This window comes from Chiloscyllium plagiosum, unplaced genomic scaffold (genome assembly GCF_037043375.1).
Source record: "Chiloscyllium plagiosum isolate Xiang-an unplaced genomic scaffold, Cpla_swu_hap1 HiC_scaffold_9, whole genome shotgun sequence".
Taxonomy (NCBI): Eukaryota; Metazoa; Chordata; class Chondrichthyes; order Orectolobiformes; family Hemiscylliidae; genus Chiloscyllium; species Chiloscyllium plagiosum.
Genome location: NW_028270147.1, coordinates 61,642,859 through 61,670,633, shown reverse-complemented (window position 1 = coordinate 61,670,633; position 27,775 = coordinate 61,642,859). Strand labels below are relative to the sequence as shown.

At 41.1% G+C, this 27,775-nt stretch overlaps 1 protein-coding gene across 1 annotated transcript in view; it reads left to right on the top strand.

The window, feature by feature from the left end:
* Positions 1 to 27,775, top strand: part of pde4ba (phosphodiesterase 4B, cAMP-specific a) — a 629,074-nt gene that overhangs the window by 18,966 nt on the left and 582,333 nt on the right. The gene's annotated exons all lie outside the window — the stretch shown is intronic.

The following is a 27,775-nucleotide window of genomic DNA, read 5'->3' as shown; positions in this document are numbered from 1 at the left end:
TTTTACTCAATTATTTGAAAAAATTAAACAAGATCTCCAAAGATGGGAGGCACTTCCAGTCTCGCGGTTGGGTCATATAGCGTTTATTAAGACGAATATTCTCCCTTGTTTTCTACCTTTATTCGGATGCTCCCCCTGATTTTCAATAAACAAACACTCGAAACTGAACAGTTAGTTCAGTTCCTTTTATCTGGCACCGTAAACGGCCCTCATTAAATTAGCCAAACTGCAGTTGCCTCACAGATTGGGGGGGAGTAGACCTTCGAACACTAAAAATTACCAATTAAGCTCAATTTTGACCTACGTAAGTGATTGATTGATTTGGGTTTGTGGGGACCCTCTTTCAATATGGCTAGGTATTGAAGCCTCCCAGGCAAGGTGCCCCCTTACCAGTTTTTTTTTGGACAAGGTGAGGACAGTTGGGGAATAGTGCCATAACCCAATAGTCATCAATACTGTTAAAGCACGGAGGGCAATTCGGCAGAGGGAAGGTAATATTGGCAAAATATTTTTGTTTACACCTTTAATGGGTATGCCGGGTTTTCAACCAGGTATGATAGATTCAGGATTTTAAACATTGGGCAGCTAGGGGTGTATCTTGCATGGGCGATTTATTTGAGGGAGACTTAATGTCCTTCAATCAGTTAGTACAGAAGTGTGCGTTACCTAATAGAGACCTCCTTTTTCGTTTTTTGTTCAAGTTAGGGATTTTAGTCAAAAAAAACCACACTGTTGACTGATCCCTATAAATCTGACTTAGAAAGAGGGGTACTAAGGTCTAAGAGTACACTCACAGTATTTTACATTACCAATTGGGGAGTGCCACCTCCAATGAGTCTGATCGACTCTGCAAGATGTGGGAAAGAGAGCTGGGTATTGAAGTTTCTTCAGAGGCATGGGAGGATATTTGGGAGAATGCAAGGAAGATATCAATTTGCAATAGGACCCATGCTTTACAGTTGAAGATTCTCCACAGGGTCCACTTAGCCCCAGACCGTTTGTCAAAATTTAAACCAGGGGTATCTTCATGTCCCAAATGCAAGGTCTGCACAGGCACTCTTACCCATTGTCTTTGGTATTGCGATAGGCTTCAAACATATTAGAGTAGTGTGGCGGGTGCAAAGGAGAGGATTTTGGCTATGAGGGTGGTGAAGGACCATATCTTTCTTTGGGCCTACCCATTGTATTTCCTGTAGACACGCATAAGAAAAAAACGTTTCAATATTCTTACATTCTGTGCAAGGAAGAATATCTTGCTAAGTTGGATATCCGAAAAACCCCCAGGCCTGCCGGGTTGGTGGAAGATTGTTATGGAGCATATTCCCCTGGATTTTCTCAAGTATGGTACACCAAAAACTGAATTTTTACAAGACCTGGCAACCCTTTTTGAAATACCTGGACACCGATTTATCTGCCACTCTAACAAGGACTTTTATGCAGCCGTAATGATTGTGTTTCATGAGCCCAATATCCAGGGAGGAGGAACTGTGAATGTATGAGTGGTTTTTGTTTTTGTTTGGCTGGGCTGAGTTATTACTATTTATTTGTTTGTTGTTAGGTATTTACTTATTTAGTTAAATAGCTAGTTGGTTTGTTAATTTTATACTCTTCTGTTTATACATTCATATAGGAGGGTGGGTTAGGGATTTTTTTATTTGGGTTTAGTTTTGTACTATTTTTGTTGTAATATTTCAATCTTTTTTCTTAAATATATTTAATATAAAGTGAAAGTTTTGGCCTGTTTGCCCTGTCCATAAAGCATAGGGCAAACACCATCCCGCTACTCTGATTTCCCATAAGTATGCTCCATCATCAAAGTAATAGAAGTTTTCACTGATTAATTTACTCAAAGTAACCTATCCAGTATAAACTTTGAGGACCATTGTCCTGCAGATTTCATCATTGTTTTGAAACAAGTATAGGTAAAGGAGCTGAATATCAGAGGTGAGGATAAAAATAGCAAGACTTTGTGTTGTAACAGAGTAACATAGCAATCAACGTCTGGTTTTACTGCAAACAGCAGTTAGCAAGGTGTCTATATAGCCAAAATTAACGAAATGCATAAACTCATTAGTAACTGCCTTTATTCCTAAAGAGGTGTAACAGCAGTAAGTTCTACTGTTTTTTTAAGTTTTTAGTGATAAGGTTTGTAAGGCATTCATTCAGAAAATAATCCAATAGATGATTGGAGAAGATTGAAAAGAAGCAAGAGCTGAGCAGAAAATAGAAAGCACCCATTTAGAACAGATCACACAGGCAGAATTCAAAACCATATCATTTGCAGGAAGGAGCTAATTGTGATAGGTGAAGAACTGCACTTCCCACTGCCTAGCTGACCATGTATACAGGAAGTATCACCAGCTGCAGAGACGTTAGACTTCTGTTTGCAGAAATGAGTGGTTGGAAACACTGGAACACCAATGGATACCCTATTTAGGGAAGTGGTCATGCTTCAGTTTGAGAATGGGTTACCACTAAACAGCTTAGAAGGGCCAGGCACGTAGCATTGTTGCCCTGAGTCCCTCTCGCACTCCATCTGGTTCTGTGTTGGATATAGATGAGTCTAATTGTTCCTCTAAAGGATTGCAGCCAGACAGAAACTGTGTGGCACCATGGTGACTCATCTCCTCTGAGGGAAATAGTCAGGGATTCAGTTAATGCCATATATGCCTCCCTGATGCTTTATAGAGAGAATGTTACTCCCCTGGTACAGTAGCAGAATAGTTTAATGGGAGGCAATGAAACATAGAATCTCAACAGTGTGGGAGGGTAGGGAAAGGCTCTTTGGCCTAACAAGTCCTCAGTAACCCAGCAGACCCATTGCTCTAAATTTACCCCTGACTAATACACATAATCTACATATCCCTGAACACTATACCTAATTCAGCATGGTCAAGTCACCTAAGCTTCACATCATTTGGACTGTGGGAGGAAACCCATACAGACAATGTGCAAACTCCACATACAGTTGCTCCAGGCTGGAATCAAACCCGGGTTCCTGGTGCTGTGAGGCAGTAGTGCTAACCACTGAGCCACCATGCCACCAAAACAGCCAGAGGTGGTCATCCACATTTATAGGTGGAAAGATGGCAGAGGTCCTGAAAGCAGCTTTGTGTTAAGCAAGAGATTTTAAAAAGCAGGACTTGAAAGGTAGTAATCTCTGGATTATGTGCAGTGCCAAATGCTGGTGCATACAAATCAAATGTGTGCCTAGTGATTTGAGGCAATAGGATCTGCTCTGAGGCAGGTAAAACCAGTACAAGGAGGACAGATTACACCACACTGGGTTTAGATCAGTATGCTTATGGAGACTTGCTAGTGCTCTTGGTGAGAGTTTAACTAGTTTTGCAGGAGAATGGCCACTCAGAATTCAGATGGAGAAACACAAACAGTAATTTTTGGAATAAAGATAGGAAGCTATATTGGAAGGCAGAGGAGAAACCAAGTGCAGTGTCAAATTAAAAAAAAAAAATTTAAGGCATGTGCAAAATTGTCAATGAATTTATGACCTAACTAGAAGTAAAATGGATATCTTGTTGCAGGATGACCAAACCTTGTAACAGAATATTCAACATTGTAGGAGCTGTAAACAAAAAGGAAAAGGAGGCAGGGCATTGTGTTTTAGTAAGAAATTTACTCTATACACGAGTAAGAGGATGTTGCATCAGAAGATCAAGATTAATCACTGGAGATAAACAGAAATAGACATTTAAACATTGGGTAATGCAGTAAGCTTGGAGAGTTCAATTTATATGTAGGTTACTAAATGTAATGAGCATTCACGTGGTGGTGGGACCAAATTTATGAAGTGCATAAGATTTTCTAAAACTGTGCAACCAACTAGAGCACAGATGGTTTTAGGTCTAGTGTGCAACAAGCAAGGGCTAATTAATAATTTGGCTATTCAAGAGTCCTTTTAGGGAAGGATGGCCATAATTTTGAAAATCGTTTCCGATTCAACTAAATTAGATTCCTTTGTTTGGTTTTAAGAACCTACAAAGTTTGTGAGGCAATTTTGCTGTGGTAGATTGGAAAATCATGGTAGTGGAGGGCAATGGCTCATGTGTATAAAAATACTACTTTGTTAGAACAACAAATTTACTTGCCTTTTTAAACACACAAACCAAATGTCTTGTGTAGTGCTGGAAAAGCACAGCAGGTTAGGCAGCATCCGAGGAGCAGGAGAAGTCTTCACAACTCAAATGGGAAAGGTGATCCAACTGTGATTAACTAGTCTCATTTAAAGATTATATTACATCCTGAAAATACAAGACTTACTATTATTTTCATACCAATTTGGTACAAAAGGATTGAGCATTTTGGACTTCAGTAAATGACCAAGAAAGTGAAAAGGAAAATAGAATATGAAAAGTAGCAAGGATCATAAAACATGAACATTGCTCATCTTTTACTACTTACAAACTTTAACAAAGAGAAATGTGGGCCCATTACAGATACCTTATGGTGGAGAATAAGGAAATCACAAAGAAATTAAACAAATACTTGAATATTTGGGGGGGGAGGGGAAAGCAGTCTTTTGTCCATGTATGACTGAATGCAGAGAGGTTAGGAGCTGATAATTTGGTCCTGGTAGAACCTGGAGCTATCAACAATTAGAAAGCTCTACTTGATAGCATTATTGATGAAAGGGTTCCTCACTCAACTGATTTTTAAGTGGGTCAGTAATCTGACAAGGTGTATTTACCCTGCATTTTGTATAAGGATATACCTGGACAATTTTCCATACTGCTGGGAAGATGCTAGTGCTATTGCTGTACTGCTACAGCTTGGTCAGTTCTAGAGCACAAGTCTTCAGTACTGCCAGAATATTATCACCACCCCTAGCATTAGCAGTACTCCAGTGTCTTCAGCCAGTTCAATTCATTCCTAGTGATATTGAGAAATGGCTGAAGACACTGGAGTACTGCTAATGCTAGGGGTGGTGATAATATTCTGGCAGTACTGAAGACTTGCGCTCCAGAACTGACCAAGCTGTAACAGTACATCTGTGATGTTGGATAGCTCTAGGCGTGTCTGAAATGAGTCAGTCAATATTTCCTGACTTGAAGGTTGTTGCAAATGCTTTCCTTTCAACTGTATTTTGTGCAGATTTTGGATCTGATCTATTGATTTTAGATTTACTTAGTTCTATCTATTACTTGCTCGTGCTGTTTTTAGCACATCAGTAATCCTGGTACATTGGTGTTTGTTGCTAAGGGATTTGCGTAATTGGTGTGAAAATGTATTGCTACAATTGGATAGAGCTATCAGAAGACTACATTGGTAAGGACAACTGAGACTGCACACAGTCCTCTAGGTAGGAAGAATTTATTTGCCAAAGAAGTGAAGAAAGATTTGAGAAGATGTTTGTATTTTGGATTGAGTTGACCTTGTTGAAACCTACAGAATTCTTTTAAACAACTTGACAAGGTTGATGCACATGTTTTGCCTGGCTGGGGTTTCAAGAGCTGGAGGGACACACTCGAAGGGTGCCATTTAGGACAAAGGTAAAGGAATTTCTTAACTCTGGGAGACAGATGTGGTGACTTAGTCATTGAGACTGTTTAAAGATAAGTTGGTAAACTTTTTTTAAAAATAAAATACATCATGGTGTACAGGGATAGTGCAAGATAATGGCATTGAGGTAAATTGAACATATTCTAGTTGAATAGACTAGAAGGCCAAATGGCTACTCCTATTCTAACTTCCTATGTACTTATTAGATGAGATTAACTGCCCTTGATGTCAATGCAGTATTTGCTTGATTATTGGCATCACTGAGCCCCATTAAAATTTGAAGTTAATGGAAATAGTGAAGCTGGGTGAAATTGTGGAAACTTATGATTCCAGTAGCTGGAAAAAAAAACACTTGCTCATTATTAAAAGTTCTTTCCCTTTTTTTTCAGTTTTTAAGCAGAAGATATTTTCTAATCCATCTAAAAGTTATGATTATTCTGCAAAGCAGTCATTCAGTATGTTGAAAAGACCACATTGTGAGCAGCAAATGTATTGCACAAGATTGAATGAAGATGGGACTTGATCCCAGACCTTTGGGCTCAGATATGGAGACACAGCCATGGTACCTCATCTCAGCACTGACAACACTATAGCCATCTTCAGCTGTTTCTCAAAGTACCTTCCCTGTATACGAAGACCAGAGGGGTTTCTTGCAGTACAGTGGTAGTGTCCCTATGCCTGGACCAAGACATCCAGGCTCAAGTCTCACCCACTCGAAACATCTCTGAACAGGTATATTTGAAAATAAAAACCCAGAAAAATAAGACTCTTCTGGTCTTAGTATCCTATGGTAAAATGATAGTATCGCTACCATTTCCACCACTGATTCTCCAACCAATGAGGAAGTCACTGATCCTCAGGTGCAGTTTTTCACTATTGTACCTACCTTGCCAATGTTTCCTCAGATTGCTCTCCCCACACTGGACTAGTTCTTCTCTACCATAAGTTTGATTTCCAGGTTTGGACAATTTTCAAATATCACTTTTTGGTGTTTGCCTCATGCAGTATATTTTACATGGTGTAGCAATGCTTTAATTATCACCAGAAATTAAAAATTGAGTGTGGATGTTGTCATTTTGAACAGTCCAATAGACATTTAATTATAGCAAAATATTGTATACAAACACTACATTCACCGGCACAAATGGCATATTAGTCTTGGTTAATGGGTTACACAGAGCCACATGCTTCCAGCAGAGGGTCATGTTTCAAGTGATCCCAGGTTAAGAGTGAACCCTTTGTATGCTCGGGACAAATGCTGTGTGCGTTGATATTAAGAGCATATCTTTTGAATTACCAGTGTTGGACTGGGGTGTACAAAGTTAAAAATCACCACAATGCCAGATTGTAGTCCAACAGGTTTAATCGGAAGCACTAGCTTTCGGAGTGCTGCTCCTTCATCAGGTGTGATTTTTAATTTTTTGAAGTCGTGCTGACACATTGACCATAAGACAACACCCTTATTGAAAATGAATCCTAGCAGTACCAAACTTGCATAAATTACTATCATTTGATACTCTGGTTTTCACTTAGAATGGCTATAAATGTGGCTAATCAGAACAGAAATAACTTAATTGTGCAGTAGTAATACTTACTGGAGCTTACAGTTAAACTACAAAGTACAGGAATCTTTGTAACGTTAACATTATATATCAGATGTAAGAAGATATTGTTTTAGTCCAGTGTTTATCACATGGGGTTCCAATAGATAAGATTCAAATGAAATGGGCAAAGTAATCTGCATTCTACTGGAAAGCAGTCTTCTATTAAAAACACTTCAGTTCCTACACTTGTGCTGTTCCAGTTTACAAAATCATTTGAGCACAGAAGGCGGGATTGGAGTATATTGTAAAAGGAAAATACTACAAGTGGCTAAATTGAACATTTAAAAATGGAAACTGGAATTAAGATGCAGATACTGGAGGTGAGGAGAACAGAAGCGTAAGCAAGAGACCAAGATGGTTTATTGAAATAGCTAGTCACTAGAAGGTCAATCATGCACATGGACTGAGCAGAGGAATCCTGTAAAGCAGTCATCCAGTCTGTCGAAGAGACCACATCGTGAGTAGCAAATATTACACAAAATTGAATGAAGTTCAAATGACTCGCTGCTTTACCTAGATGTATTTCATGTTTTTGCTTTCAGAGCTGACCTTGTTTTTTTTTCATTCTGCTACTACCACCTACTCTGAACCAATGTTTGGTTTCTTCACTACAGCTATTACAGTTCTTGCTTTTTTTTTTGTTCAGTGACACCTTTGATCACTAATCTTCCCCTACTCTCTAGCCTTACCCTGATTCTCTTTTATTCCATTTGTTTCTCCCTGCTTTCTCTGCAGCAAAAACCGGGATAAAAGAGCACTTGTCTCTCTCATCCATATAATAAGAGATTTTAATTATTTCTGGTATCATGAATGCCATTTGTGTGCTCTCCTCAGTCATGAATGTCAGTTGTTCAGAACAATATTCTAACCATGCTCTAATTTGCAGCTAGGCTGCACTTAACTATATATTTGACTGTTAGATGTCAATCACAGCACACCCCTTGGGATTAGTCTGTGCACAAGATAGCTTTTTGAAATAAATCGCATCTTTCAGACAAACATTGTTGAAAAGTCTACTTTGCTCCAACATTGAGTTTTGGGAATCTGGCATGCCTTGAACTCTGCCTGCTCTGTGAACCATCTGATTCTACATTCCCAATTATCCCCACTATTTCAGCCTCTCCCTTGATCCCTCTCCACTCCCTGCTCGTCAAAGGATCTTCCTGGTGGAGGTATAAAAATCAGTGATGTGGGCATTACAGGGCAAGTTAATGGCTGCACGACCTCAACAATATATTGGGCCTTTTGTGGGAGTTCATTGTTCTGATTTGCTTCATTACTGTCATTTGTTGTCATTGCCTGTGAAGAAGGTTCTACTAACTTTCTGTCATATTGTACTTTGTGCAATTCTGAGTCCCTTGCTGTGGTTGGCTTGGAAGGAAGGCATGGTCTGAGAGTCAGCAGGTCCTGTTGTGATTCGGGAGGTTTGATCTAATTGTTGCTATAGAGCGATACCGTTGTGAAGGTTAAAGCTTGTGCTGACCAAACCACAGCCACTGATTTTCTCCAGCTCTCATTGTTTGAGCTGAAGTCTTTCCCATCAACTCTGGCTGTTTATCGCTGGAGGTAGCTCATTAATGTGTACCATACGCCCTTAGTGCTTTGATTATTGTTGGCTTTGTACACAGATTTCACTTCTAAAAATTTAAATATAAGATGCAACCTAGAAACTGAGACAAATTCAGGTTAAAGTCAGACAACTCTGATTATAGATTTGCAGGTTAAGCCTTTTTCAAAAATGCAGGAAGGGCTTTTACGCTTGGGTACAAATGCAAGTACTATTAGGGGAATTAGTGTCAATCTGCAAGGCATTGGAATGGATTTGCCAAATTGCTGCATCTCCTGCCATCCCACTGGGTCAGGAATTTGGTGCTGTTGGCAACATTTCACACAGGTCTTTTCCCCAGAGTGAGGGAGTCCAAAACTAGAAGATGTAGTTTAAGGTGAGAGGGGAAAGATTTGAAAGGGAGATGAAGGGTAACTTAATGCAGAAGGTAGTGCATGTATTGAATAATCTGCGAGGTGGAGGCTGATTAAAATCACAATATTTAAAAGGTGTCTAGATGGGTACTTGATTTAGGAAAGGTTTAGCGGCACATGGGACAAGATTTAATTAGGATATCTGGTCAGCGAAGGGTCCCTTTTTTTTTGTGTGCTCGATAATTCTGACATATCCTTAATTGCTACTTCCTTGGTTAGCCTGCTCATGAACCCTCGTTGCATGTATCCAACTTACCACCCTTCTCAAGAATGATAAGCCATGGGACTAGATGGTAGCAAACACAGGGGAAGCAGTGAGTGATTTAGAAGTAGGTAACCCCAAAGATACTGAATGAATGGGCGAGCTAAGTGTTTGGATGAGCAGTAACCAGTTGTGATTCCAGGATTTGAATACAATTGATATGAATCATGGTCAGAAACTGTTTGCTGCACTTAAAATATCTTTGCATTGTTTAATGTTACAGATTCCACTCTCCTTGATGCAGGAAACAATCTATGGCATCATTAATGATACCATAGACACAGCAGTTGCACAGGTGATAGACTTGGCTCCTTCCATTGCCATGGCAGCAAATGCACAGACGGTTTTGATTTGTTTTTGCTTGATGTCCACCTACATTTTAACACCTGTAGAAAAGTTGTTTTTTCTTTTTACATACTTTTTTTAAACAACTTTTTGTCAGAGATGTGTGACATCTCTGGAGCAGGTGGGACTTGAACAAAGGCTGAATGGCGTAGAGGTAGGGATACTACCACTGCAGCACAAGAATCTTCACAAACTTTTAAAGTTAACTAGACTGCAATTTCATGAAGTCTGTAAAATGCATTTTTCTTTAGGAATATCATGATTTAGTTGCAGAAAGAACAACTGTGGGAGTCCATAAGAGAAGCTTAATTAATGATACAGCATCGAAGGAGATAAAACAGATCATACCGGCTGTACACTTGCAGCATTCATAAGTACTGTGTCTTGGCATGATTTGTAGACAGCTCTATTCATTGTGCAGCCATTCATGACCAGTCCATGACACAGGTAGAGAAAATAAATAGAACTCTGAAATTTCAAGCACAAAGTCATTTTCAAAAAGTACATTTTTGCCAGATCAACCAATTTATTGCCTGTGATTGGAGCCCTTTGGAATTGTTAACAAAAATTGAGTCACTGTATATTCCAGATATTGGTATTCAGTGTCTCAGTCAAGAAACTATAAACAAAAAATAGTGGAAATTCTTAGGGCTCCATAATTTTTTAATAGCATTCCTACAGTGTGGAACCAACAGGCCATTCAGCCCATTAAGTTCACACTAACACTTAAGTGCATCCCACCCAGACCCATCTCCTACCCTTTCCCTGTAACCCTGCATTTCCCATCGCTAACTCACCTAATCAACAAATTCCTGAACACTATGGATTGGCCATGCTAAACTATCCATCAACATCTTTGGACTGTGTGGGGAGAAAACAGAGCACCTGGCAGAAATCCACGCAAACTCTGGAATGTGCAAATTCCACATGCAGTTGCCAGAGGGGAATTGAACCCAGGTCCCTGGCACTTTTGAGGCAGCAGTGCTAACCACTGAGCCTCCATGCATCTCCTGAAACTCAATTTAGTATTTAAATAAATAATAATTTTTAAAACTCCTAAAGATATCTCATTGTCTTTCACTCCCCTGGTTCTGAAACTAACCTCCGTTATTACCAGGGAGAGTTGGCAGCTGGCCAAGCTGGAACACTTTGCAGCAGTGTCTTCGTGCTTCCTGATATAGGGTGTCTCTTGCAGCCTTATTCTCCTGAGTCCTGCTGAAATTGGGGGTATCCTGGAGTGCCTTTTATACAGTTCAGACCTGCCAAGTTGTCATTCTGACTTCCTTATTTGGGATTGCTTGTAAACTTGTCCAATTCCAAACTGTTTTACCATCCGTAACTAGCTATTGTTGAATTCCTATGGTTTATGCAAATTGTTGTCCCTTTATGGGGTCTCAACTGCAATGTCGCCCCCTGATTTGTTGTCTTGGCCCCTGGAGTGTCAATCTGTTCAATTTTTTTTTCTTCTTCTTAATTGCAGCTTGAACTCGGGCATGATAACTTGTTTACCTTAGAAACCTGCTTTCCAAAAGTCTTCTGTCTAGCTTGAAATTAACTTGTTCTAGTACACTGTAAAATTTAATTGATTTCCACTCCTTCAGTCTTATTCAACAACATTCATTTCGGTGATGTGGTTTTGAGTCGCCCAAATGTAATGGTGTAATATTTGTCCCTAAATGCGCAAGTGACTTTTGGTAACAGGCATAATGTCTGATTTTAGTGCACTAAATCAATGTCCGAGTTCTTTTACGACAGGAGAAAAGAGTAAGATGATTGCGAGGAAACAAAAAAAAAGAAACTTGCTGTTTCCATGACACACACTTGTTAATGCTATCAGTGTATTCCATTTAAAGCTCTCAACACTAGAAGGAAGGAAGAAAGAACATTTAAGCAAGTCATTGGGACACTTAGTTTTCCAGTACTTGGATACATTTTGGTGCTATCTTGTAATGTTATCTAGGCTAGTGCTTCTCCAAAATGTTTCCCCAATGTGACGCAGTTTTAACAGAGTTATAAAAATAAAACAGCATATTACCATTCAGTAAATATTTTCAGCTATTACAAGGGGGCATAGCTTTAAATTAAGGGGGGGTAGGTATAGGACAGATGTTAGGGGTAGGTTCTTTACTCAGCGAGTCGTGAGTTCATGGAATGCCCTGCCAGTAGCAGTGGTGGACTCTCCCTCATTATGGGCATTTAAGCGGGCATTGGATAGGCATATGGAGGATAGTGGGCTAGTGTAGGTTAGGTGGGCTTGGATCGGCGCAACATCGAGGGCCGAAGGGCCTGTACTGCGCTGTATTCTTCTATGTTCTATGTTCTCTATTAAAGATCAACATAGACTTCAATTTCATTGTTTTAAGTACTTTTTAAGAATTATTGAATTATTTTTTATTTGCCAGCCCATGACTACTTCTGAGCCATTTCAATTCCTGGACCTTTGGCCAGGAAACAGCAGATGTAATTGTTCATTTTATCATTCAGCATGATCTATAGCTGGTATAGGAAGACCACATCAAAACTCCCTAAAGGCCATTTTGACATCATTGACTTTAAATTGTGACATATCAAATTAACTACTGACTTTCAACTGCAGACTTTAGACGACAGAAAAATGATATTTATAGTCCCAAAGACTGCAGTGTCACTGTGCATTCTATTACACATTTTACCTGAAATGTAGAGCCATGCTCCTCTTCAATCCAAGGAAAGCAGGCCTTCTGAGCAAACATGGCACATAACTTGCACCAACTGCTGGCCTGAAATTGAGTGCTGGAGAAACTCAGCATGCCTGGTAGTATCTGTGGAGAAAGAAAACCTTTGTGTCCAGTATGACACTTTCCTTTTGAACTGAAAGGATGTGGAAAATCACTTTTCTTTGCTTGTAACAACAGAGTGAGGAGTAGCAAGTGGAAGATGCTCAGAGCAAAAGATGGTGGCAGTGGTAATGGTGGTAGAATGATAGATGTGTAAATCGTCAAAGCAGAGCCAACAAAATCAGGCCAGGAAAGAGTGGTAGATGTGAAAAAGATAAGACAGGTCATACCCTGAATTTGTGGAACTTTATTACTGTGTATCTTTTAGAGGCCATAAAGTGTCTAAGCAGAAAATGAGGTGGTGTTCCTTTAGCTTGTGTTGACCTTTTGGAACACTGTAGTGGACAAAGTGGCTTATTAAAATGGCAAACAACTGGAAGTTTGGGGTGATTCCTACAAAGAATGGAGATGTTCTATGAAGCATTTGCTCAGTCTGAGTTTGTCACCAATGTAAAGAAAACTGCATTGTGAGCAGTGAAGACAAGAGACTAAATTGAAAGCCGTTCAAGTGAGACGCTGGATGGTGTGTTTGGCCCGGAGAGTGGTGAGGGGGAAGGGAGAGAAAGGGGGGGGAAATGTGAATGAGCAAGTACTATACCTTCTGTAATTGCATGGAAAAATGCCACAGGAATGAGGGAGTGATGAAAGAGTGGACCAGGTTATCGTGGAGGGCATGCACTCTGCAGAGCGCTAATAGTAAGGGGGTGGGGATGATATGTTTGGTAGTGGTACCTTTCCAGAGGTGGCAGAAGTGTTGGAGGATGATCCTTTTTTTTAGTACAAAGACTGGTGGGAGGGATATTTTCAGAAAAGTGGAATCCTATCATTGTCCCTTCCTTTGCCTGCATTTCAACCCTTGCCCCTTCATTTTCCTCCCAGAACACAGTGGAGGGCCCTGCCAACTATGGTGGTGAACTCCTCAGTTGAGGAAAAAGGAAGATGTCATAGGCACCCATGTAGGTGGCATCATTGGAACTAGAGTGAGAGAAACTGGAAAAGTAGGATGGAATCTTTGTAAGAGTGGGATGTGAGGAAATGTAATTTGAGGGAAGAGTCACTGGGTTTATGTTTGGTTGGCAGCCTATCCTCTGAAATAGAAATGAAGTCCTCTAAGGAAGAGGAGAGTCTGAGATAGACCAGGTGGAAGTGAGAAAAGGATGGAAACGAAAAGCAAAATTGATCTAACTTTTCCAATTCTGGACAAGAGTAGGGAGCAGCACCAATGACATCAATATACCAGGAAAGAATTGTGAGGAAGGTTGCAACCAGGAATATTCCACGTTGACTGACTTGGAGAAAGTGAGCTGAAATTAAAAAGTCCCTCCTGCCAGCACCCAGCCCACATCCCTCCAAACCCTTCCTATTCATATACCCATCCAGATGCCTCTTAAATGTTGCAATTGTACCAGCCTCTGCCACATCTTCCGGCAGCTCATTCCACACACGTACCACCCTCTGTGTGAAAAAGTTGCATCTTGGGTCCCTTTTATATCTTTCCCCTCTCGCCCTAAACCTATGCCCTCTAGTTCTGGACTCCCTGACCCCAGGGAAAATACTTTTGTCTATTTATCCTATCCATGCCCCTCAATTTTATAAACCTCTATAAGGTCATCCCTCAGCCTCCACTCCAGGGAAAACAGCCCCAGCCTGTTCAGCCTCTCCCTATAGCTCAAATCATCCAATCCTGGCAACATCCTTGTAAATCTTTTCTGAACCCTTTCAAGTTTCACAACCTTTTTCCGATAGGTGGGTAGGAAGGAAGGAGGTCAGAATTGCATGCAATATTCCAACAGTGGCCTAACCAATGTCCTGTATAGCCGCAACGTGACCTCTCAACTCCTACACTCAATACTCTGACCAGTAAAGGAAAGCATACCAAACGCCGACTTCACTACCTTATCGACCAGCAACTCCACTTTCAAGGAGCTACGAAGCTGCACTCCAAGGTCGCTTTGTTCAGCAACACTCCCTAGGACCTTAGCAGGACGTATACACTTAATGGTAAGATTTACTTTCCCAAAATGCAGCACCTCACATTTATCTGAATTAAACTCCATCTGCTACTTCTCAGCCCATTAGTCCGTCTGGTCAAGATCCTGTTGTAATCTGAGGTAACCCTCTTCGCTGTCCGCTGCACCTCCAATTTTGGTGTCATCTGCAAACTTACTAACTGTACCTCCTTGTGCTTGCATCCAAATCATTTATGTAAATGAGGAAAAAAAGTGGCACTCCACTGGTCACAGGCCTCCAGTCTGGAAAAACAACCCTCCACCACCACCACCACCTCTGTCATCTACCTTTTTTGAGCCAGTTCTGTATCCAAATGGCTAGTTCTCCCTTTATTCCATGAGATCTAACCTTGCTAACCAGTCTCCCATGGGGAACCTTGTCAAACGCCTTTACTGAAGTCCATATAAATCACATCTACTGGTCTGCCCTCCTCAATCCTCTTTGTTACTTCATAAAAACTCAATCAAGTTTATGAGACATGATTTCCCATGCATAAAGCCATGTTGACTATCCCTAATCAGTCCTTGCCTTTCCAAATACATGTACATCCTGTCCCTCAGGATTCCCTCCAACAACTTGCCCACCACCGACGTCAGGCTCAATGGTCTATAGTTCCCTGGCTTGTCCTTACCACCCTTCTTAAACAGTGGCACCATATTAGCCAACCTCCACTCTTCCGGCACCTCCCCTGTAACTATCAATGATACAAATATCTCAACAGGCCCAGCAATCACTCTTCTAGCTTCCCACAGAGTTCTCGGGTACACCTGATTGGGTCCTGAGGATTTATCCACTTTTATGCATTTCAATACATCCAGCACTTTCTCCTCTGTAATCTGGACGTTTTGCAAGATGTCACCATCTATTTCCCTACAGTCTATATCTTCTATATCCTTTTCCACAGTAAATATTGATGCAAAATGTTCATTTAGTATCTCCCCCATTTTCTGTGGCTGCACACAAAAGCCGCCTTGCTGATCTTTGAGGGGCCCTATTCTTTCCCTAGCTACCGTTCTTTGACCTTAATGTATTTGTAAAAACTCTTTGGATTCTCCTTAATTCTATTTGCCAAAGCTATCTCCTGTCCCCCTTTTTTTTTTGTCCTCCTGATTTCCCTATTAAGTATACTCCTACTTTCTTTATACCCTTCTAAGGATTCACTCGATCTATCCTGTCTATCCCTGACATATGCTTTCTTCTTTTTCTGAACCAAACCTCAATTTCTTTAGTCATCCAGTATTCCCTATACAACCAGCCTTTCCTTTCACCCTGACAGGAATGTACTTTCTCTTTTCTGAAGGCTTCCCATTTTCCAGCCGTCCCTTTTACCTTTGAACATCTGCCCCCAATCAGCTTTTGAAAACTCTTGCCTAATACATGCAAAGTTGGCCTTCCTCCAATTTAGAATTTCAACTTTTAGATCTGGTCCATCCTTTTCCATCACTATTTTAAATCTAATAGAATTATGGTCGCTGGCCCCAAGTGCTCCCCACTGACACCTCAGTCACCTGCCCTGCCTTATTTCCCAGGAGTAGGTCAAGATTTGCACCTTCTCTAGTAGGTACATCTGCATACTGAATCAGAAAATTGTCTTGTACACACTTAAATTCCTCTCCATCTAAACCTTTAACACTATGGCAGTCCCAGTCTACTTTTGGAAAGTTAAAATCCCCTACCATAAACATCCTATTATTCTTAGATAGCTGAGATCTCCTTACAAGTTTGTTTGTTTCTCAATTTCCCTCTGACTATTAGGGGGTCTATAATACAATCCCAATAAGGTGATCATCCTTTTCTTATTTCTCAGTTCCACCCAAATAACTTCCCTGGATGTATTTGTGAATATCCTCCCTCAGCACAGCTGTAACACTATCACTTATCAAAAATGCCACTCCCCCTCCTCTCTTGCCTCCCTTTTTCTATCCTTCCTGTAGCAATCCTGGAACATTGAGCAGCCAGTCCTGCCCATCCCTGAGCCATGTTTCTGTAATTGCTATGATATCCCATTCCCATGTTCCTAACCATGCCCTGAGTTCATCTGCCTTTCCTGTTAGGCCCCTTGCATTGAAATAAATGCAGTTTAATTTATTAGGCCTACCTTGTCCCTGCCTCCCCTGACTCTCAGATTGATCTCTTTCCTCACTATCTCCCTGGGTCATGCACGCGACATGCGTGTGCGCACGCGCGCGCACACACACACACACCTTACTAGTTTAAATCCTCCTGAGCAGCTCTCGCAAATCTCCGTCAGTATATTAGTCCCCTTTCCAATTTTATGTGCAATCTGTCCTTGTACAGGTCACTTCTACCCCAGAAGAGACTCCAATGATCAAAATGTGAATCCTTCTCCCAAACATCAGCTCCTCAGCCATGCATTCATCTGCTCTATCCTCCTCTTCCTGCCCTCACTAGCCGTGGCACTGGGAGTAATCCAGATATTACTACTCTCGAGGACCTCTTTTTTTTTAAAATTCCTGCCTAACTCTGTAATCTCCCTTCAGAATCTCAACCTTTTCCCTTCCTATATCGTTGGTCCAAATGTGGACAATGACCTCTTGCTGGCCCCTCTCCCTTGAGAACATTCTGGCCCCTCTCTGAGACATCCTTGATTCTGGCACCAGGGAAACAACACCTCCAATCTGCATTTTCGCTGCTGGCCACAGAAACGTCTGTCTGTACCTCAGACTTCAGAATCCCCAAACACAATTGATCTCTTGGAAGCCGACGTACCCCTCGTTGCATTAGAGCCAGTCTCAATACCAGAAACTTGGCTGTTTTGTGCTACGTTCCCCTGAGACTCCACCATCCCCTTCATTTTCCAAAACAGCATATCTGTTTGAAATGGGTATATCCACAAAAGACTCCGCCATTAGCTGCTTACCTCATCTTTCCTGGAGTTAACCCATCTACCTGACTGTATCTGAGACTTTCCCCCTTTCCTATAACTGTCATCCATCACTTGCTGTTGCAAATTCCTCATTGCTTCTAACTGTCTCTCCAACTGATCTGATAAGATTTGCATCCAACAGCATTTAGGGCAGATATAATCCCTTAAACTCCTCCCACATCTGACAAGAAGTACATATCACTGTACTAAAGGCCATTTTTGCTCCTTCACAATCTACAGACCCAGAAAATAACACCGTCTTATTCCTCTACAAACACTGCCCCAGGTTAAATTAATAGTTATGGCTTATATTTTAAGTTTAATCAAGAGACATATCTCCAAAAACACATAATCAAGAACGAACCGACTCTACTCACTACTGCAGCCTTTCTGTTGGACGCATTTAAAACAACGATTAACTTCCCTGATTCTGTGCTGTGAACTTCGCCCAAACAGGTTCTTCCAAGATTAATTGTGAATTTCACTGTTTGAACATGGGAGTGCATCTGGGAAAATTAACAATAATACATTAATACATTAATTCGATCAGCAAAGGTTCCCCCCACCCCCCTGTTGTTTTGACTTTGTTTTGGAAATTTGGAAAAAAATATGCAACAGCATATGAAACAGTAATTGTTGCTCCTGGAATTTGAGGAAATCACCTCCAGCACCTACAAGACCTCAAAAAGGAAAGCTTCAAGTGTTCTTGAAATCAGTGATCTTATGTGCATATAGATGAGATTACCCTGCAGCAGTGAATGCAATAGACAAAATTGAACAAAGTCATTCAAATGGCTTTTCTTTGGGCTTTTTTTTGTTTCAACCAGTATGACATCCTTGGACTGCAGACCTTAGGCACTCCCTCTGCAGATGCTGAATGATCTGCTGGGTATTCCAATTAAATATTTTGTTGTAGGTGGCAAACTCTGATTTAGCCATGGCTGGCTGTGTTTGCTGGGTCTTGAGCCTGCCAGCCAGAAGGGAGACAAGAACAACAACTTTTTGGGGAGAAGGCAAGAACCTGCCCCAAAGCTAACACAAACTTTAATCCCATCTCCTAATCTTCTCTCATTTTATTCTTCAATTTCAACTTGGTTCCAATTCACTCTCCCTCCCACTTCTGCATACTTTCTATGTGATCTGCAATACAACTATTTTTGAGCTGCTACAATCTCCCCATCCCTTCATGTGGAAGCAGGCCACACAGCCCATTGAGTTCACACCGACCCTCTGAAGAGCATCCCACTGAAACCTATCCAGCTACCCTATCCCTATAACTGTGCATTTCCCATGGCTAATCCACCTAACCTGCCCATTCTCTTGGACTGTGGGATTCCTCCAGTTTCCTCCCATGCAGACACAGTGGGGAGGGGGGAAGCTGTGCAAACTGCACAAAGACAGTTGCCAGCCACCTAAGCCACTGAACTGCCCTTGGTGCTGGGGTACCCAGTCAAAAACAGAATTCCTGTTGAAATACAGTTCTACATATCTTTAAAAAAATAGTTCACTTCAGGGCAATAATAATCTGTTGCTACTGGGATCATATGGCTGGGTAAGACTCCTGCTATATCATGTCAGGGAACGTCTGGGTATAAAAAATGTTTCCCAGATTAATTAGGGATTAATTTGGTCTGTATAAATAACTTGGCATATACCCTCAATTGGCTTCTTTCTCAAAAATCAATGAACTATGGATTTTTGTGTTGATACGTAGTTGTTCCTGGAGATAACAAAGAATAAGGAACAATACAGCACAGAAGTAGACCCTTTTAGCCTCCAAGCCTACCTCATTTTGCTCTTCTATTCTAAAACTCTTTACTTGCAGGATCTGTAATCCCTCCATTCCCTTCCTATTTGTGTATTTGTCTGTGTTTAAACTGTTATTGTTTCACCACCTCTGGCAGCACGTTCCAAGCACTCACCACCCTTTTTGTATGAAAACACTTGCCCCCCACATCTTTTTAGCATGCATCCTGGGGGGGAAAGCCTCATACTTTCCACTCCATCCATGCTATTTATAATCTTTTAAATATCCATTAGATGCTGTTCAACTTCCTGGGTTCTAGTGAAAATAAACCCAGTCTATCCAACCTTTTCTCAGCTTAAAAAGAAACGCTATACAAGGCAACATCCTGGTACACCCTTCTCTCTGCCCTCCAAACTATCCACGTTCTTCGGGTACTGTGGTGACCACGACTGTATGCAATATTCTAAGTGTAAGTTCGAAGTTGTAATAAAGCTACAGCATAACTTGTCTATCCTTTTTATATTCAAGGCTCATTCCAATGAAGGTGACCATGACATAAGCTTTGTACTACCTTTTTATCTACCTGCAGTGCCACCTTCAGTGATCTGTGGACTGGCACATCTAGATCCTTCCGCGTATCAATACTCCTAAGGGTTCTGCCATTCCCATCTATACTTGCTCTTCCAAAATACATTGCCTCACATTTGTCTAGATTAAACTCTTTTTCTGCCCATAACTCCAACTGATCTAAACCCTGCTGCAGCCTCTGACAGTCCTCCTTGTTATCCGCAACTCCTCTAATCATCCACAAACCTACTAATTAGACCAGTTATGTTTTTCTTCCAAATTGTTTATGTAGCTCACGAACAGTAGAGGTCCCAGCACTGATCCCTGTCGAACACCATTCATCACAACCCTCTTCTGAAAAGCATCCTTCCAGTGCTACCACTGTCTCTTATGACAAAGCCATTCTGTACCCATCTAGCAAGCTCACAGACCATGTGACTTCACCTTTTGTACCAGACTGCCATGAGGGATCTTGTCAAAGGCTTTATTGAAGTCTGTGTAGACTTCAATCACTTTCCCACATCAATCATTCTGTCACTTGCTCAAGAAAATTGATCAAGTTAGTGAGGCACAACCTCCCCAGAACAGAACCATGTTGTCTATCGCTAAGAAGTCAACTTTGCTTTAAATATGTATAGGACTTGTCCCTGAGAATCTTTTCCAATTCCCTTTCCACTGACATGTGGCTGATGGTCCTACAATTTCCAGGAGTATCCCTGCTATCCTCCTTGAACAATGGGACAACATTAGTTATTCTCTAGTCCTCTGGGACCTCTCCTGTGGCCAAAAAGGATCCAAAGATGTCTGTCAATGCTCCAGCGTTGTTTTCTTGCCTCCTTCACTATTCTGGGATAGATTCCAACAAGAGCTGGGGTCTTAACTACCTTAGTATGTTTTAAGATGCGTGACACCCCTTCCTCCTCAATAACAACTTGGCTTAAAACTCAACACTCCCTTCCCTGAGATCATCCTCCACCAATTATATTTCTTTTAATACTGACACACAGTATTTGTTTCGGACTTCACTTACATCTTCGGGCTCCACACTCATTCCCTCTTTGTTCTTGAATGGGCCAACCCTTTCCCTATGTGTACAAAGCCTTGATTCTCCTTTTAAATCCTATTTGCTAATGACTTACCATGACCCTCTTTTATTTTTTAGCCCTTTTGAATTACTTGTTTAAGTTCATTCCTTCCTTATATACCTCAAGGGCTTTCAGTTACCCTCTTCCTAGACCTTTTATCCATACATTATTTGATCAGGTCGTAATATCCCTAGTCATCCAAAGTTTGCATAACTTGCCATACCTTTTCCTCATTCTTTGCAGGAATGTGCTGCTCCTGCACTCTTTCAACCACTGTTTGAAACACTCACTCCAACATGATTTACCCTCAACAGCTGCTTCCAATCAAAATTCTCCAGTTCCTGCCTAATATTGTTATAGTTCACCTTCCTGCAGTTTAACACCTTCACCTGAGAAATGCTGTTATCCCTATCCATGAATATCTTAACTCATGGTATTTAGGTCACTGCTCCTGAAATGCTTTCTCACTGAAACTTCTCTCACCTGGCTGGGCTCATTTCTCAAGTCCAAATCCAGTATAATACCATTCCTGGTTGGATTGTTCACATACTGTGTCAAGAAACTTTTCTGAATGCAACAGTAGTAGATTCAGCATGGTTTAAGGGCATTCAAATGGTCATTGGATAGGCATATGGATGAGAACGGAATAGTGTAGTTTAGATGGCCTTCAGATTGGTTCCACAAGTCAGCGCAACATCGAAAGCCGAACAGCCTGTACTGCACTGTTATGTTCTATGTTCTAATGGTCCTTACAAATTCTGCCTCATTCAAGCCCCTAGCGTGAAATGAGTCCCAGTCAACATAGGGGAAGTCAAAGTCACCCACCACAATGACCCTGTTTTAGTTAGAAATGCTCAAGCTAGCTGACTGTTAAACGTTTTTCAATATTCATTTGTAATGCATTTTCTCTTCCCACCCATGGTGACTTCACTTGATTGCCCTTCTGTTTTCCATAATATAATTAAAGAGAAAATGTCAAATTTACTCATTGTGGCATTAATTATTTAGTGCCAAAATGCTAATCTGTACTCGAGACTTGGGATATTCTACTTAATACTGGATTTTGTTATTACCAAACATTTAAAATCAAGAAATGAGTAATGTGAAGCAGTATTCAAATTGAGTTTTTGTTTCCTTCAATTTGATCAAATACAAGACTGGATATGAGAGAGCCAGAATATCGAAGCAAGAGACAGCTGCATGTTAAACTCAAGATGTAGAATGGGATGATGTAGTTGGTCCAACAGTCCTGTTGTTTTACATAAGCTTCCAGACAACTAAGTTAATTGCCTATAGGTGGTCACCTGCAGATAGCACTGAGGTTGTTTTGAGATCAAGGGGAGCAGATTGTCAGAAATCTAAACCTTTCAGGGTATAAATTTAACTTTGTCTCAAGTGTTGGGCTATAATTTTATTGACCGTGCAATTAACAACATCTACCATTAGTTAGACTTATTCTGCCACATTTTAGGTTTATTTTTGCATGGTATGTTACTGGAAGTAAGATCTGATGACATTAAAACAAGAGAAACTGAGCATTTACAACCTGAATGAACAGGGTTAGTAACTATATACCAACTGAATTAATTATACTTTAGGATTGTGAAATTAACCTGGCAAGGATTTGGAAGGAACAACCAGCAATTTTATAAGTGGAGTTGTGGCAGTGAGCATTGTCATTATACTTTTTGCTAGGGCTGGGGAAATGGGTAGGAGAAAGGACTGCAGATGCTGGAGATCAGAGTTGAAAAGTGTGGCGCTGGAAAAGCACAACAGGTCAGGCAACATCCGAGGAGCAGTAGAGTTGACATTTCAGGCATAAGCTCTTCATCAGGAAGGCCCTTCATTCGGGCTTATGCCTGAAACGTCGACTCACTCTCCTCCGATGCTGCTTGACCCGCTATGCTTTTCCAGCCCCGTGCTTTTCAACCCAGGTAAATGAGGTTGCATTTAGCTGGGGCTAGGGGATAGGGTTTTTTTTTTAAAAAGGCAGCTTTTTACCAGGGTTGGAGGGTACGCTGATGCATTTTATTTCTGGGGATGAGGGTTGAAGAGTTTCTTCAGCCACAGCTGCCTTTTGGCCAGCTTTTATGACCAGAAGTTAAGTTCACAGATGTGGGTGCCTTGTGTTAATTTTTAAATGTCTATGTAATTAATGTTTTTATTTTTGCGGCTTTCAGTTTTTAGTGTAGAATTGGTAATTTAGATTTCTGCTTCTGAGTGTAAATACCCTACATGTCAGCAGAGTAGTGTTATGACAGACATCTAATAAATGGGTTATTGAGAATGTAAAACCAAAACCTTGCCTTCAAAAATGAAAAACATCACCCTTCGGAAAATCTCAAGGAAAGCCCTAAGATTGGGTAAAACTTCAAGTTTACATAGTGTTTAATATTAATGAACTTTTATGATCCATTTTTGAGTGGATCTATAAACTAAATCCCTTGCACTGTTTCTTCCAGTTCAGGCACATTTTGGGGGAAAATTATCTACCCTTTCAAAAAAAGTTGAAATTTTAAATAGAGTTTTTAAGAAATCCATGTTTTGACCCTGCCTTCATGCCATTCCTCTGGATTACCCCTCTCTTCTACACTATTACCTTTCTGGGTTTTTGGATATGTTCTATTCTCCATTATGTCCTGATTTAAACCAGCACTATTTTTCTTTAGCTATTAGCTACATCTTTTCCCTCCGGCTCTGACCTCACTCACTCTCTCTTCTCTCCTGTGCTATTCCGACTTCGAGTGTTTCAGCAACCCCACCCCCCATTCTGCCCTGAAGACTGCGACAGAAAATTGTCTAGCACAGCATAATCTTATTCATCAGTCTGTTTTAATTCCAGTCTAAATTACTCTTAAAAATTATGTACAAGTTATATTGATCAGAGTTGGTTTGATTTATTTTTCTTCTGCTGCAGCCTAAATTAAATGATTCCTTTATTGTTCAAATGCATAACAACAATTTTGAGGTATTTTTATCACCAGATTAAGCATAAAATAAAATCATTGCTGATACTTGGATAAGTCCTTTTATGGATTTATTTATAATGCTGCTTCTGAACAATTTTGTTAGATTAAGATTCAATTAGACCTTGGTTTTCCCACATCACAATCTTTACATGACTGTTATTTTACTTTTAAGCTTATTTTGTAGCATTTTAGTAAAGCACTGCAGATATTGAGGATATTACTTGATGTGCCTTGGTGTTTGTGACAAAAATGAAACATTTTTGACCTTGTTTGAAGTTGGTAAATAATTATTCTCATCAGAAAGGTCTTTATTGTTAATTTAGTTATTTGGTCACGTGCCTGGGCAGATAGGGTCCTAGGCTTTCTGGCCCAGCGGCAGAGAAAATATTGCTGCACCATAAGAACTCTCTGAGGATGATGCTTGATTTGATTACTGCTACTACTACTAGTCTGCTCAGGATGGGATTCAATTCAAAAGTTGATTCCAAGTGCTTGGCACTAATCAATGAATGAAGTCATTCTGTTCAATACAAACATCCTGTATGATAAGTCTGGGGAATAACGTAATAGGTTTGATTAACAGCTGCAACTGAGATGAAGATGTGATCTGTTGAAGAGCAGGGCCATGATTCTTTCTAATAACTTTGACAGCTAATTTAACAGGCAAGAGGTTTTTTTATTGTGAATTTATATTTGGCTTTGTGCATTGAGCTTATCATTCAATTGAAAGCAACTGGCAAAATAGTTATTCAGAACATTCTCTTTGGAACAGGTGCATAAGAAGTAAAAATAGTCTAATTTCACATTTTAATATTAAGGATATTGAAGAGATGTACTATTTTGATTTAAAGGTGAATAGCAAAGTCTGTCAATATATTAAAACTTAAGTTGAGCCATCTTTTTTAAATGTTCAGTATTTTGTGCATAATTTTTGATCTGGTATTCTTTGCAATCCAACCCTGATGACATGATGTACCAGTAAGATAATGCAATAAGTACAGTTTTCTTTTTCAGCAAAGGCATTGTTCATTTGGAAGCTTTTGTTATCTAAGGAAGTTAAACCAGATTTGATAGTATAATTTTTAAAATATGCATGGTACAAATATGGTCTGTAAATGCTTGATTTAAGCATTCTATGGGTGCATCCATGAAAGTTCTCCAATTAGAATCTATGCTTTTAATGGTACCAAATAAAATTTAACTGAACCTGCCAGATGCCAGAAAATGGGGGAGATACCAAATGAATATTTTGCATCAGTATTTACTGTGGAAAAGGATATAGACTATAGGGAAATAGATGGTAACATCTTGCAAAATGTCCAGATTACAGAGGAGGAAGTGTTGGATGTCTTGAAACGGTTAAAGGTGGATAAATCCCCAGGGCCTGATCAGGTGTACTCGAGAACTCTGTGGGAAGCTAGGCCTCTTGCTGAGATATTTCTATCATCGATAGACACAGGTGAGGTGCCGGAAGACTGGATGTTGGCAAACGTGGCGCCACTGTTTAAGGGTGGTAAAGACAAGCCAGGGAACTATAGACCGGTGAGCCTGACCTCGGTGGTGGGCAAGTTGTTGGAGGGAATCCTGAGGGACAGGATGTATATGTATTTGGAAAGGCAAGGACTGATTAGGGAGAGTCAACATGGCTTTGTTAGTGGGAAATCATTTCTCTCAAACTTGATTGAGTTTTTTTGAAGAAGTAATAAAGATGATTGAGGGCAGAGCAGTGGATGTGATCTATATGGACTTCAGTAAGGCATTTGACAAGGTTCCCCATGGGAGACTGATTAGCAAGGTTAGATCTCATGGAATAAAGGGAGAACTAGTCATTTGGATACAGAACTGGCTCAAAGGTAGAAGACAGAGGGTGGTGGTGGAGGGTTGTTTTTCCGACTGGAGGCCTGTGACCAGTGGAGTGCCGCAAGGATCGGTGCTGGGTCCTCTACTTGTCATTTAATAAATGATTTGGATGCGAGCATAAGAGGTACAGTTAGTAAGTTTGCAAATGACACCAAAATTGGAGGTGTAGTGGACAGCGAAGAGGGTTTCCTCAGAATACAACAGGATTTTAATCAGATGGGCCAATGGGCTGAGAAGTGGCAGGTGGAGGGTAGGTTTACCTGGGTAGGTTTTTTCCCCCTTTAAAAGTGCGAAGGAGAGGAACCCGAGGCACTACACGGGCAGTGCCTCCCACCCGCCCTCCTCCTCTAACCTAATAATAACATCTGTTGTGGTAAGTAGGTAAGTGCTGAATTTTGCTTGTTGTATTCTTTAGACCCAGTTTTTTTTTAAATAAAAGTTAGCTTTAGAGGGATGGCAGTGAAGGCAGTGCAATGTTCCTCCTGCAACATGTATGAGGTGAGGGATGTCATCGACGTCCCTGCCGATTACACTTGCAGGAAGTGCACCCATCTCCAGCTCCTCCAAGACCGTGTTAGGGAACTGGAGCTGGAGTTGGATGAACTTAGGATCATTCGGGAGGCAGAGGGGGTCATAGATCGGAGCTTTAGGGAAGTAGTAACTCCAAAGATGGCAGATAGATGGGTGACAGTGAGGGGGACTGGGAGGAAGCAGCCAGTGCAGGGACCCCCTGCGGCCGTTCCCCTCAAGAACAAGTATACCGTTTTGGATACTTGTGGGGGGGATGACTTACCAGGGGTAAGTAACGGGGCTCAGGTCTCTGGCACGGAGCCTGTCCCCGTTACTCAGAAGGGAAGGGTGAAGAAGAGCAGAGCAGTAGTAATTGGAGACTCGATAGTTCGGGGCACAGATAGGCGGTTTTGTGGGAACGAGAGAGACTCACGTTTGGTATGTTGCCTCCCAGGTGCAAGGGTACGTGATGTCTCTGATCGTGTTTTCCGGGTCCTGGAGGGGGAGGGGGAGCAGCCCGAAGTCGTGGTCCATATTGGCACCAACGACATAGGTAGGAGGAGTGCCGAGGATGTTAGACAGGCTTTCAGGGAGCTAGGTTGGAAGCTCAGAGTTAGAATGAACAGAGTTGTTGTCTCTGGTTTGTTACCCGTGCCACGTGATAGAGATTCGAGGAATAGGGAAAGAGAACACTTCAATGCGTGGCTACAGGGATGGTGCAGGAGGGAGGGATTCCGGTTTTTGGATAACGGGTTCTTTCTGGGGAAGGTGGGACCTCTATAAACAGGATGGTCTACACCTGAACCTGAGGGGCACCAGTATCCTTGGGGGGAGGTTTGCTAGTGCTCTTGGGGGGGAGTTTAAACTAACTCTGCATGGGCATGGGAACCCAGATTGTAGCTTCAGGGTGCAGGGCCTGGAGTGTAGGGAGGTTAGGAACATGGCATCAATTTCAAAGGATGGTGCCTGTAAACAGGAAAGTGGCTTGAAGTGTGTATACTTCAATGCAAGGAGTATACGAAATAAGGTAGGTGAACTTGCAGCGTGGGTTGGTACCTGGGACTTTGATGTTGTGGCTATTACGGGGGTTCAGGGTGCCACTCGTACAAGAACAATGTAGATTCACACAAGGTAATTCTTCACCTGCATGAGGCCAATATGCCATTTGTCCCAAGAGAATCCTAGGATAAATGCCATCAGGCCCAGGGGACTTATCTATTTTCACCTTTTCCAGGATTTCCAACACCTCTTCTCTACATACCTCAAAGCCATCCATTCTACTTATTTGTAGGGGTAGGGGTAGGTTCTTCACTCAGCGAGTCGTAAGTTCATGGAATGCCCTGCCAGTAGCAGTGGTGGACTCTCCCTCTTTATGGGCATTTAAGCGGGCATTGGATAGGTATATGGAGGATAGTGGGTTAGTATAGGTTAGGTGGGCTTGGATCGGCGCAACATCGAGGGCCAAAAGGCCTGTACTGCGCTGTATTCTTCTATGTTCTATGGAGTTTAATTCAGATAAATGCGATTTGCTGCATTTTGGGAAAGCAAATCTTAGCAGGACTTATACACTTAATGGTAAGGTCCTAGGGAGTGTTGCTGAACAAAGAGACCTTGGA